At 35.2% G+C, this 14,972-nt stretch overlaps 1 pseudogene; it reads left to right on the forward strand.

Moving 5' to 3' along the window:
* The first annotated feature begins 7,099 nt into the window (after window positions 1-7,099).
* LOC137254231 (DNA-directed RNA polymerase III subunit RPC8-like) lies at window positions 7,100-8,308 on the forward strand (annotated as a pseudogene).
* Window positions 8,309-14,972: the final 6,664 nt, after the last annotated feature.

A 14,972-nucleotide genomic window follows, 5' to 3' on the forward strand; every position in this document is an offset into this window, starting at 1 on the left:
CGATAGCGAACACACATGCGTACAAATATAAATTTAGTAATCTTAGCTTAGTTATTAGAACTTTTATTGTAAATCAACGGAAGCCGACTCAAAAATGGTATAAAAGGAGCGGCAAATTCATGAACAAGGCACTCTTGGCTTAGAAGTTGTAGAGTGAGCTATACAGCGGGCTGTGTTAAACATCCACTACGGAGCAGCTGGTGGTGTCAAACTTCAGCTGTTTATGATAGGTACACCGCCGAGTCTTGTAAAACGCTCGACGACTACGTATTTTACTACAATTTTTTATTTCTATCGTACAATTTTTTATTTCTTTTGTTATGTTTTTCAATAAGTTCTTTTGCTCAAATATGAGACTTTTACATTCTGTATTTTACTTCGATAGCATAATTTTCAACGTTGTAAATTGGATCGATTTTTTCTTTTGTTAATTCATTTGGCAAGGTAGCTTTTCTACTGAATACTAACTCAAATGGTGTAAATTTGTTATCAAAAACCGTATATGGGGTTGTATTATGCAGAAATGTAAAGTATTTTAGATAGACATCCTACTCAGGAAAATTATCATTAAGGTTAAGCTCGTAAGTACTCATTAAATACTCGGTGGTTTCTTTCGATGGTACCAACCGTTTCGTGGTGGTAGGGTGTAGAAAAATTGTGATTGATTTTTAAGAGCTTGGTCAATTCCGAGAAAATTTCATTTTTAAATTCTGTCCCTAAATCGGACTTTATTGATTTCATTATGCCATAGGTTAAGATAAAACCTTCGAAAATTGCAGATGCAACTGTTTTTGCAGTTTTATCTGGTATAGCTATTGTAACTAGGTATTTGGTTGAATCACACATGGTAATAGCGAACTTATTTCCATTGTTTGATTCAGGCAAAGGTCCTATCGTGTCTATAACGACAATTTCTAAAGGCTTGCAAGGAGTTGGTGTGAGAACCATGTTCTCTTTAATTTTTGGTTTTACTTCGTTTAATAGGCATTCTTCACAATTCTTAACAAATTTGGCAATGTCACGTGTCATATTTTTCCAGTAGTATTTATTGCGTATTTTCGCGAATAATTTCTTGTTTCCGAAATGACCGCCTGATATCGGATCATTATGGTAAATTTTCATGAGTTTAAGTTTCTTGTCTTCGTCAGTCTCAACTGGTTCTGTTAATATAATAGTTAAATGTTTTAAAATCTTATTCCCGGTATCTTTAAATTTTGTAATACTAAAGTGATGAAAAATTATATCATCCTTTTGCCATTATATTTTCTTAATATTGTGATTGCCGGCCTTTCGTCCCAACCTCAAAAGTAGCTCATGTGCGCATATTTGTATATTTTTAATTTTACCATTTCTATCGTAATTTCTATTTGATTTTGCCCTCGGGATTCTTTTTGAAAAATTATAGGCGTATTTATCGTAAACTTGCAATGTTTTTGTTTGAATTTGTTGGACATCGTTCTGTAACTGTTTTTCCTCTTTTTGTTTTGTCATAGATCTTTTTTGTACTGCCAATATATTTTTTGTCGAGTTTTTTGTTCATCCATTGTAATACGTGATAAGGCGTCAGCGCCTACATTTGATTTACCTTTTATGTATTCGATTGTGAAATTATACTCAGAGAGATCTAAACGTATTCTCGATAATTTGGATGAAGGATCTTTCATGTTGAATAAATAAACTAACGGCCGATGGTCTGATCTAACTTTGAAATGTGTACTATAGACGTATGGTCGAAACTGTTTAATTGCTAAATATGTTGCTAAAAGTTTTAGTTCTATAATTGCTTTATTTTGTTCAAACGGTTTAATGGTGCTGCTAATGTAGCGAAATCTGGTATAAACCTCCTATAGTAGTTGGCAAATGCAACGAACCTTCTAACTTCATCTTTGTCACGGGGTTTAGAATATTTTTTAATCGCTTCTATTTTCGAATCGTCAGGTAATAGACCCCTGAGCATTCATGCCATAAAAATGTTACCTCAGGTCTTAGAAAATTGCATTTGATAGGGTTAAGCCGTAAATTAAACTTTCTGCATGTCTCGAAAACTGTTTTTAAAACTGTTTCTAAATTTTTTAAATGGTGCGCTTCACTGCATCCCATGACTATAACGTCGCCTATATACACAAATGCTTAGTTGGGTGAAATACCGGAAAATGCTAATGACATCATTATTGAAAAGGAATTAGGAGCAACGTTTAGACCAAACGGTAAGACTCTCCAACGGAAAGCTCCGCGATCTGTACTAAATGATGTTATATCTCTCGAATCTTTGTGAAGTGGAATTTGGTGAAAACCCGAAAAAAGATCTAAAGTAGAAAATAGTTTCGCACGGCCAAGGTTATCCAAAATATCGTCTACACGTGCCAAAGGAAATTTATCGGCAATTAACTTTTTATTTACAGCTCTAAAGTCAACACACATTATATACGATTTTTGGCCATTTAGGTCTTTTTTCGGTACCGAAATCAAGGGACTGTTATAATTCGAACAACTATTTTCGATCAGATCGTTTTCCAACAATTTATTAACCTGTTTATTTATTTCTTCGGAGAGTACGGTAGGCGGTAATTTTTAATGTATACTGGTGTCGTATCGCTTAGTCTGAGTTTTTGTTCATAAAAATTGTTTATTGTCATTTTATCATTGTCTGGCGCAAAAATATCGCAATATTGTAAACATAAGTTGATGAGCTTACTTTCAGCATAATTAGGTATTTGTTTTTCTAAAATGCTTTTAAGTTCTTAAAAACGTTTATCTGGTTTTACTGGTTTATTGATTTTTAAACGTGATAATTAGAAAGTTTTTCGGTTTGAATGTTGCAGTTGTTTACGTATTTTACGCTATTTGTGGTTTTTATTACTTTAATGATCGGATTACTAGTATCAACTATACATTTTGCTGTGAAAACACCGTCAGAAATTCCTTGACAATCCACGAAAAGTGGTTCTGAGTCTTTTTCCAAAGCGAAAATTCTATAAACTTCGCAACGTGGTGGTATAGCACATGTATCGCTTTCCATTCCGTGAAGGATGGGAAGTGCGATCTTTTCATTGCCTATCCAGAAGGAAATGCAATTTGTTGCATAGCTGATATCGCATTTATTTGATTTTAAGGAATCCTTACCAAGTATTCCATCTGATGGAATGTTGAAATCATTGTCTACCACGTGCAACGTATGTTTGATATAAAAATTTGAAAAGTGTAAGTTAGTTGTAAAAGTACCTAACGTAGAAACTGTATCTGTAGTTACTCCAGTAATATTAATTGTATCATTGTTATTAATTGACGAATTTTTATTGAGAGAAGAAATTTTATTTAACGAAATGTCGGCTTGTGTGTCGACTAAAAATGTACAGAATTTGTTAGAGCCAGTAATATTTAATTGTATAAAATCAGAATAATTTAAGTTAAGAAAATAACCTTTTTTAGAAGAAAAACTGTGAGATGAATCAGGTAGTAATTTGTCTCGTCCTCCCTCAGTGTTCGGTCCTGAGGGGCTTCCCTGATACTTTCATTTCTACCTCTATTATTGGAAGTGTTAGAACCGTTATTATTGCTAGTACGACTATTGCTGTTATTATTATTATTATTATTATTATTAGTCTGATACCGATTTCCGCCGCCGGAACGGAAATTATGCCTTTGATTACCGCGATTGGAGTTGTTGCCATAGTTACTGGTACTAAAAGATAGTCTATTTTGTCTATAACTGTTAAAGTTACGACTTTGATTTTGGAAATTTCTACCTCGGTTATTACTTTGAAAATTTCTGAAATTGATATTGTTCCGAGCCCTAAATGCTAAAACTTGGCGTTCTTTTATTTCATTTGATTGCTCTACAAACAGTTTAGCTACTACGTCCTTGGAATCAGAAAAATTGGTAGAAAAGAGGATTGATTTGATTAAACTTGTGATTGCGTCCAATCGGCAAACGTTAACTGTTTGCTCGATGGCCATTTCATGGGCTTTGGCCTGAGTAATCCCTTCGATAATGAGCGAACGTTCTAGAGAATCATACAATTCCTTAACGCGATTTGCGAAATCGGTGTAATTATTATTATTAACTTGCAAAGCTGCAATTTTGGATTTAATATATGAAATACAAGTGCCAGTTAAATTTTCGTCGACAAATTCTTCGATTTACTCAATTTTATTAATGAAAGATTCAAGGCGTAGGGGCTCACCGCTATAATTTTTACGCATATACCAGCACACATGCTGATTAACGATCTTTTTTCCTCAGGAGTTGCCATATTTGTATCGTAATTAGGAGAAGTTGAAATATGTGTTTCGGGCAATTCCTCAAATCTGTGAAGTTCTCCGGACAAAGAAAGTCTAACAACAAGGTTTTTGATTGTACTGGGCGAATATGTGGTTGAGCCTTCGGAAACGGGACTTTTAAAATCAAGATATTTTATTTTTGTAGAAAAGACTTGGCTGTTGATATCGAACGTACCGCTTTATTAAAAAAATCTCAATGTGTTGTTGTTATTACGGACGCACCGTTTTAATCGAAATTGTATGGTTTTTATTTTTATAGATACGGGCGCACCGCATCTTTTCAAACTTGTAATATAAATGTGCTCGGACGCACCGGGATTAAAAAAAATTTGTGGTATATTTATACACGGACGCACCGCTTTAAAGTAAAAAAAATCTCTTTGGTTATTTACGGAACCACCGCTTTATGCAAAAAATATATGTATGTTTGTTACGGACGCACCGTATTACCAAAAACACAAAAATCTCGTATTTGTCTTGGTAAAATAAAATGATTGAAACTACATCTCTACATATAGGTAATGTTACAGTGTTATATGAAGGATAAAGATTTCAAAACTACAATGTGTTTTAAAGAAGTAAGATTAAGAGATTATTAAATTTTAAAGTTGAAGAGATTTGTAATTGTCTACATGTAACATGTTGTGTGCACACTGTGCGCCATACCCATATTTGAACTACCGAATTTCCGTGATGCCGAATGTTCTGAATGTTGACTGCTATTACTTTGCCTCTGCTGGCGTTCTGCTGCTGCTGATAGTCGCTGCTGCGTCGTCATGGCTTGCATGTAAAAAGTTGCTGTTGGTTTTCGGCGTTATGTATTTATATAGCTGTAGCTGTAAGTGTTATGTATTTATATAGCTGTAGTTTTAAGCGTTATGTATTTATATAGCTGTAGTTTTAAGCGTTATGTAATAATTTAAGGTACAGTGTTCCTTTGGTAGCATTATTTTTCTATTATTTCGTATTGATTAATTTCGCAAAGATTAATGTGTTAATAGTGTTAAATTGTTTGGTTATCTCCGTTTTGTAAATCGCTTCCATTTGTATTAATATCGGTTGTACCATATGCGTTAGTTGTACCATATACGTATGAAAAAAAAATTTTGTATTTAAGAATAAATGTTTGTGGTTAAATTCATTGTTGCCTTTTCAGCACTTACATTTTTTTCTGTAAATTTTTAAATTTTTAAAATTTTTTTGCAGTTTTTCGGGTTTTTTTTAAATTTTTTAGTAGGGTTTTTTGTAGTTTTTTAAATTTTTTTTTAAAGAATTTTAAATTTTGACATTGTTGAAATGGTATGCATGTAAAATGAAATTAGAAATTCATTAAATAATTTGCATGTTGGGTTGAGTCACCCTCATTTCACTTTTTTCTGTCTTTAATTTGTACATTTTGATGCCATGAAGGGTGACCGCCATTTTATGGCACGGGTCACGGTTGCCATCTAAATACTTGGGCGTATTTATCATATTGTTAATACTCACGTTTGAGCTTTCACGCACCATAAACACAATATAAAAAGTTGTTTTGACTTGCGTACAATATATTTTATTGAAAAGTCTTTATTCAAATAAAACTTATATATTTATTAGTTTTCAACGCAAAACTTAACACTTTGAAAACTTTTTATTTTACCACTCCAGTATTTGAAGCGTGTGTTCTGGCTGCGCGCGTAACTATATTGAATTTGCCTTTTGCAAATTTTCACTATCCCGTTATCGCATTCCATTGGGAATGACGGCATTGCCAGCCAACTATCGATATTGCATTCTTTTAATGTGCGTTGCCATATCGTTAGTGGTGCCATTACACCATCCTATGACAGTTCTATTCCTTTCCAGGTCTTTAAGCTACAGTTTGAGAAGACCGCAGCAGTGAACAACTGGAATGATGAAGATAAAGTTGCAGCTCTATTCGTATCATTGAAGGAGCCAGCAGCCGAAATCCTACAGACGATTCCCGAAGGAGAGCGGAACAACTATGAAGCATTGATGGCCACTGGAGAACGACGTTACGGAAGCAAACCTATGAAACTAATCTACTAAATATAATTGCAAAACCGCTACCACAATTCTAACGAGACTTTGCAGGAATTCTAACGAGACTTTCAGGAGCTTCAGCCTTTGAAAGGTTGGATCATCTTGCAAATGCGGTAGTAGAAGTAGTAGAAGTTTGAAAAAATTGCATTCCGAGTTTGAAATGTAACTAACCAATGCGTATAATTTAGTTTGATTTCATACTCGGAATTCCATACTTTGTAAACAGGATTATTAAACTTGAATTCCGTAATGTTCCGAAGAGTTGGTATCAATTGCTGCGATGATTTCTGTGAATAGCGCAACATAAGCCGTGTTTTTTAACACGCGCGTATACGTTTCGTTTGCGCGTGTTAAAAAACGCCTATCTTCGCTTAGATAATGATTAGGAGACCCATCTAGCGGCTGTGGTTAAACAACTAGCTACAGCAACAGGGTGTACCGAAAAGCGGAGACGCAACGCTCTGATGGCCTTAGGGTATAACATATAGCTGAATCAGTTGCGATGAATTGTGGACACACATAGAATACATAGAATAAGTGTAGAGGGTGAAACAAAGACACATATTTCAGTTACATCTGAGTATAATGCGTATTGAAATTTAGTAAGACAAAATTTATGCGCAGCAATTTCAGAGGTGTATTTATAGTTTGTCGACTAGCAGTCAATATAAAGTTTAAGCGTAAACGAATATACGCGTGTTAAAAAACACGGCTATTATATCGTCTAAAAGATAAAATAATACATGCCGATACAGCTCGTGAGAACTTCAATCATATGCATGGTGATCATTTGAGTTTCTTGCAAGTTTATAATCAATGGCTTGATACAGATTATAGCACGCAATGGTGCAAAATTATATTCAATATCGTTTATCCATTAAAAGAGGATCTAATAGAGCATCAGGTAAAATACAGCACAATTTGAAAAATTAAAAACTTAATATCTTTTTTTTTCAGATTTTAATAGTTGTGGCTGGTTTTACAAATCTGTTTTACACAACCTAGACGTGTAGCTGCCATGTGGGTTGCAGCGCCTATAGCTCAGAAATGGGCGAGGAAATGGGAAATGAAATTGGCTACAGTACGAACAAAATCGGTATGTGTTGTTGGATATTATTCCCAGCTTTTGCATGTGACTGTTCAGTCTACAGTGTCCTGTAAGAATAGCTGTTCGGATTCTTAAGTTATCTTTCGAGGGGCCTATTAGTGCCCCATACACTTTTAATAACCACATTAATTTTTACAGAACGCAGAATTGAAGGACGCCATCCGAATAGCACCGGATCAATTTCTTTTGGAATTGGTGGAGGGAACAAGGGACGAGACCAATCAATAATTCAATCTATGTGTATGTGTATGTGAAATTACTAAACTTGCATTTTATGTAACAGGTTTTATTAAATTTGGGTCTCTGAGTTGCGCTCACAATATCGTATCGCTTAAAGATTCAATAATTCTACAGAGGGATGGCGCTTTCCATATATACATACCGCCATCTGCATTACAACATCCTACCCGGTTCGAGGAAGCTGAACAGGCTTGGGTATTCCCATAGAAGATGGTGCTAAGCGTGATTTATTCGTGGATATAGGAGAACCAATCAAATTTAGTGTTTCACTGGGAATTTTTGAAGAAAAAACAGACACAAAACAAAGAGGGTCAGCAGCGGGTACATCCGCCGGACAACCAGCATCAGAAATAAAGACTCCATACCGGATAGTGGTGTGTGTAAAAAGATGTAGATTTATTAATAATCATAACATGTATCAAATTTATTTTAGGCTGCTATTAATGACCCTGGGCTGGGTGCCTTATCTTGGTGGGATCAGCAGAATCAGAAAATTCTTCTGTTTATTACTAATTTAAGTTTAATTAAATAGTAATATAAGTTTCGTCCACTTTGTTTACTTCTGTATTCGAAATTATGTATAGTCTGATTAATTATTAAATTCGTAAACCTACAAATAAATAAATGGATGATAGTGTTTAGACCCTTCAATATCTTATCTTACATACATAGCTTACAAAACGTTGATTTTTTGTTTACAAATAAATAATAAAATTATTGACATTACAAATAAATTATATAATAAGACTATTTATTTGAATAAATGTACTTAAACTTATTTAGTTAAGTACTTTTCTCGAAGCTGAGTCACTTTCACTGGAATGGGAAGCTATTTCTTAGCCACTACTGCATCCTTCGGAAAATGGAAAAATCTCCATTTGTTTTCACTGGTTTTCTTGTTGTTATCACACCCAAACACAGCACAACGCATTATTAATATAATTATTTAATTAAAACTTTCACAAATATACGTATATCAAAGCGCGGCTAAATGAAAATGAGCAATTTTTACGTCAAAAAACAGTGATCTGATGTTTACATGCGGAATGCGCGAACTTCAGATGTGATTTGTGTGAAAATACACCCTCACAATCAAAGATGACTTGATACGCAACTCTCATTTTTTGCGCTCTCACGAGGGATTTATCTCAAATTTGTGCTGGCAATAATCACAGAAAATCCCCCGCGCCAACTGAAGCGGGTGTCAGAACAAAAAATGTGCCAGCTAAAACGAAAAACGGGCCAAAAATTTCGGTAAACTTTAGTTTGACCTACAACTGTAGAATAGCGTTCAAAAATTATGGGAAAAGGTATAGAAATACTTGTTTTATTGTAAATATTATTAGTTCGAAGGCGGAGGGTAAATATTATTTCCCATTCAAAAAACAGATTTTGTAAATATGAAGTCCCGATGCAACCAGTCCATTTTGATCACAGGATACTAGGATAAGCCCTATCCTTTAAATAATGTTAACTATTATATCATAGGTCCGATTTACTGAAATTTCAAAAGAATATATGATTCTCACTGTGTGTTATATGCGATACAATATTTGACTAATTAATTTAATCAAACTGTAAATTTTACTTAGATTTGTTTATATTTGACTCTAACTAGTCGTATTATTGTAAAATAAGTTCAAAGAAATGAATATTTTACGACTATCATTTTATTAAATGATTGAAAATATAGCCGCCGAAATGTATGTCAAAAATCCCCATATTCAGATCTATTCATTTTTGTTTGGAGTGGCATCATTGACAAAAATGTGCATTTTGACAGCGCTCTCTCGAAACAAACAGCTCAAAGTTATCGATAGTTACCTGTACATTAGGAACGTTCCATTGAGTTATCGACCTCTGGCTCACCATCAAATCTCAGTGGAACGATCTGAATCAACATGAGAGCTGATAGCACTAGGGGGACTCATGAAAGCATATAAACTTATAAGGTGTAAAATTATATCCATTTACACACACTGTTATATGAACGCACCTAGTAATATTCTTGATAAACTTCATTGTTTATCAGCTGTATTATTGCCATACAAATTTTTTTTGATTGTTATACAAATTAAAAAATGTCAAGATTAAGTGAAAAATCAAAACTAAAACGTCTTTACTAAGAATACTTGTAAATGACTTGCTGGTGTTGGAGATTTCTGATGAAAATGCCTGCTGTAATGTCTGCAAGGTTGCATTCCTTTGAGTTTACCACGTTTACACAATGAAATGTGCGCGTAAATTTATACAAATTGTGTAAATGATTTTTCATTTAAAATTTGACAGCTCGTTTACGTACTAGATAAATTTATACGTTTACACACTTTATAAGGCATTTATAAGGTTACATGAGTCCCCCTACTAATATAAAACTTCTGCTTTGTTGAAAATAAGAAGATGAAACGTACACAAAAATTTAGGATACTGATAGAATTATTAACGTTTAAATAGTTTCGCACGTAAACAAACTATGACATTTTCTTCAAGTTGTTTACTCTTTCCGTTGTTTCCTATTAAATATGGTGAAATTTTCTATGCATACACATATTTATTTCAGTGCTACCATGGCTAAATTTTATGGTTGACTCATCTCATCAGCTGATTTAATTTTTTTTTTTATTTCACTGGAGAAGGGATTGTCAGAAGGAGATGGAAAACTCAAAATAAAACCTACACATTTACAGCATATTCTTACATAAAAGCTGCTAAGTTTTTCCATTCAACTATGCTCAAAGTTATCGATAGTTACTTGTGCATTAGGAACGTTCCATTGAGTTATCGACCTCTGGCTCACCATCAAATTTCAGTGGAACGATCTGGATCAACTTAATGAGAGCTGATAGCACTAATAGTTACGTTCCATTGAGACTTGAGCGAGATACGGATAGAAATTTAACATGCAAATGCAACAACAACGTTGTGATCCTGATATTTATCTGGTTCAATTTCTGATCCGTATAGCAGTTCTGTTCGTTTCGTTTTCTGTAGTAGATTTTTTGACAGCTAACCACTTTTGAGTTGGTAGCACTCATGGCTCAACTATATGGTTGGCTCATCTCTACAGCAATAACATACCTTTCTTCACATTGCCAAAATTAGCGTGATGGTGTTAGACGAATGGAATGGAATGAAAACGTAAAACTTAGCAGCATTTGTAAGTAGTAAGAAAATGTTGTAAATTCGTTGGTTTCTTTTTAAGTTTGCCATCTCCTTCTGACAATCCCTACTCCAGTGAAATGTAAAACATAAAATCAGCTGGTGAGATGAGCCAACCATATAGTTGAGCCATTGTAGCACTGAACTAAATACGTGTACATTTGTGTATACATAAAAGATCTCGCCATATTTAAAAGCAAGAACACTGAAAGAGTAAACAACTTGAAGATGATGTAAGGAAAATAAACAGTTTGCTTACGTGCGAAACTATTTAAATGGTAATAATTCTATCAGTATCTTAAAATTTTGTGTACGTTTCTTCTTATTTTCTACAAAACAGATGTTTTTTATTAGTGCTGCCAGCTCTCATACAGTTGATCTAGATCGTTCCAATGAGATTTGAGCCAGAGCCCGAGCTCGATAAACCAATGGAACGGCCCTAATATAACATATCTGCTTTGTTGAAAATAAGAAGAAGAAATGTACACAAAAATTTAGGATACTGATAGAATTATTAACGTTTAAATAGTTTCGCACGTAAACAAACTATGACATTTTTTTCAAGTTGTTTACTCTTTCTTTTTTCTATTAAATATGGCGAAATTTTTTATGTATACACATATTTATTTCAGTGCGAAAATGGCTCAATTTTATGGTTGACTCATCTCATCAAATGATTTAATTTTTTTTATTTCACTGGAGAAGGGATTGTCAGAAGGAGATGGAAAACTCAAAATGAAACCAACACATTTACAGCATATTCTTACTACTCATAAAAGCTGCTAAGTTTTATGTTTTCATTCCATTCCATTCGTCTAACACAGGGATTGGCCTATTTTGGGCTCCTAAATCAGTTTCAGAGCCAGCGAGTGCTTGGTGAAACGTTTGTGTGTTTTGGGGTGTTATGGGAGTAAAAAAATACATTGGAAAGAACGTACGCTTCGTCTCAAACGATATTCATCGCAAGAAGGTATTGTGGATAAGTACAAGTGTGTTGACTTCTTTCTGACAGGCACTCGCTTAAGTTAGCATAACAGGAAAATCTGAGTTGCCATTGTAGTTTCGGTCGAAAACGGTCAGTTAGGGTTTTGTTGAGGAACGTAAAAGATTGAAACGGGGTTTATGTAGTCACAATAGTGTTGCTCCTGTTACACAGCATTTAAATTTTTTTCATGAGGAAAATGAATGAAAGAAAGAGAGGAACAAACAAGAGCTAAAGGATAAGGACGTATAAATTGCCCATAAAAAACAGCTGATCTTTTGTTTACATGCGCAATGCGCATTCTTGTGTGTGTAATTTGTGGTTACAAGTGTGGCGCTGTTATGGAATCGCATTTTCGTTGGAAGCAGTAAGGAAGGCGGTCGGCATGATGTGGTGGTGCACAGTGGCTAGTCATTGTCGGCTGGGGCGGGTCCTTGCCAACCTTACTGTTCCTGCGCCATTAACAGAAAAAGTTGCTATCATGCCTATTCAAAACTCAACTGTCAAAAAGCGCAGAGACGACGCAAAACGCTTATAAATTCCAAAATAAAACAACATCCGGCCGAACCGGGTGTCACGGACAGACCGTTAGCATTCAAAAAATTCGAATTCAAAAAAACTCAAAAAAATCTAACGCAAAAGGAGACAACGCTAACCGAACCGGAAATGACCGGTTACCAACTGATAAAATTTAAAATACAAAAACAAACGCTGAAAATAAAAATAAAAAAAACCGAAAAGGGAAAAGGAAAGAAAAATAAACAAACAGGGCCGAATATACATAGGGACGCCGCGGGTGGTGTTGCGACGCCCGGTGCGTTATCCCACCCTCAAAATCCATGGCCACCGTCGCACCTAAAATTCCGGTGGCCCCTTACCTGGTAACCCTACGTGCCTTCTAAATGAGCCAGAACAGCAGCATTCCCATTTTAATTACAAAGTTTATTCAAATTTCATTATTATTAACGTATGTATGCTAAAAAAAAAAATTTTACGGTAGTACTGGTTTCTTAACCAGGGCTACCGCCTAGGCTCCAAAGCCAAAACAAGGCTGCTTATAGCATCGTCCCAAGATAATTTCAGAACAAAAAAAAATGTTGAACTACGAGCAGCTATTTACGTTATGAAAATGTGTGTAAGTGCGTGTAGCATATAAAGGGAGAGAAAAAAAAAATGACCCAACGGTTTCCCACTTTATTGGGCCGAAATTGAAAACGAAATCTAATATGAATATTTAAGTCTGGCTAAGTTTGTCCTGTTGGGGGTTCCTTTCTTTTCTCTTACTTTTGCTCGTAATATTTCAAGCTATACCTATATTTATGTCTCCCCCTTTTTTTTGATAAGGGTTATAAACGCTTGGTGTGAGAGAAAAAAAAAAATGTAATTAAATGTGCTTATGGATAGTAAATATACTACATACAAAGTAAAAATTTGGTTTAATGCCCTTTTTTTTTGTTATTCACAAAACATATTTTAGGGCTATAAAGTTTGGATACAAATTCCGAGAATTGGGGCCCCTTACAAAATTATTATGTTATTGTAGTAGAACTTATTTTGAGTTTAACAAAATAGCAAATTGGTATAACGCATAGTATAATGACACTAATATGTACTAAGAAAATTTGTTATAAAAGCAATTAAGATTAAATTTGGGGTAAATCATACTCCTCGAAGAAATCGTTTCACATATTCAAGTAAAACGTAAACTTTTAAATTCATAGTAAATCATACTCATCAACGAAATCGTTTTGCATATTCGAGTAAAACGTAAATTTTTAAATTTATAGTAAAATTAACGGAATCGTTTTACATGCTCAGGTAAAACGTGAACTTTTAAATTTATAGTAAAATTAACGAAGTCGTTTTACATGTTCAAGTAAAACGTGAACTTTTAAATTTATAGTAAAATTAACGAAATCGTTTTAAATGTTCAAATAAAACGTAAACTGTTTTGCATTTACCAGTAAGTGCTGGTATTGTTTTGTTGTTTTTTTTTTCTTGCTTCTAAGTTAATTAAACCTCTTCACCTTAGCTTTACGTTACGTCTACTTTTTAACTTTACTACAAGGGGATGCTGCTTTCTCTCTTTAACTTAGGTATATGCATGTATGTATGTATTACATGTTAAGATTCTATACTAGGGTTGTAGCCTTAAATTTGAATATGTTTGTATATTAATACTATATGTTGTTGCAGAGTCATAAAAAAATGAAAGAACAAGGTTGAGGCTACAAATACGTATATTTAGTCAGTATCGGAACGAACTCACCGCTTTAACCGCTGATATTCGTTGTCGTAATCGGGATGGCCGCAGGCCAAGCTTCGCTGCCCTGCGGTTGTTGTTGTAGCTGGTATTGTTACGCTGGTATCGTTGTAGCCTGAATGGTCGTGCTGATAAGGTTGCGGCTAGTATTGTTGTAGCCGGTATGGTCGTAGCTGATAATGTTGCGGCTAGTATTGTTGAAGCCTGTATGGTCATAGCTGATAAGGTTGCGACTAGTATTGTTGTCGGTGGTACCGCCTGTTGTTGGTGTTAACATTAGTGGCCGCAGGCCTATGTTCGTGGCTCCGCTACGTGCGTTGCAACTGGTGTGGCGGTACGTCTGGTAGTTGTTGCCCTCGTGGTTGGCGCTAATGAAGGGGTTGGGGGAGGTACTACCGATGGTGATGCCCGTGGTAATAGTATGCGCCGTTGGTGGTGGTTGGCGCTTTGGTCCGAGGTAACCGAATGACCCGGGTGGCGATATAGCTTCGTGCTGGCCTTTAAGAGCCGGATGACTTGGCCATTTTGACGTTAGTTGTATTACGCGGCAGCGTACTGCTGGCCCTGGAGGCGGAGGTGGTGTCGGACGCTTTTCCGCAGGTGGTAGTGTTCTTCGTAAACGTAGAGGAAGGCGTTTATCTCACTATGTGTGACTGCGAACGCCGACCTACTTCAACTGGATCTTGTGTCCACACAACACAACCGGTGTAAGGTTTATTACCACCCAAAATAGACGCGTAGAAACGAGATTTGTCGGAATTAACGGTTTCGGTACTTTGTGCTATCGAATCTTTCCTAGTTTCTGGACATTTACCTGCTTACGCGCACAGCCGGCGAGGATGTTTTGTGATTAGTTGAGTATCGTTGGGGATGCGCAGTTGAAGTGAGCAATAAGG

Source organism: Eurosta solidaginis, chromosome 5 (genome assembly GCF_040869045.1).
Source record: "Eurosta solidaginis isolate ZX-2024a chromosome 5, ASM4086904v1, whole genome shotgun sequence".
NCBI classification, from domain to species: Eukaryota; Metazoa; Arthropoda; class Insecta; order Diptera; family Tephritidae; genus Eurosta; species Eurosta solidaginis.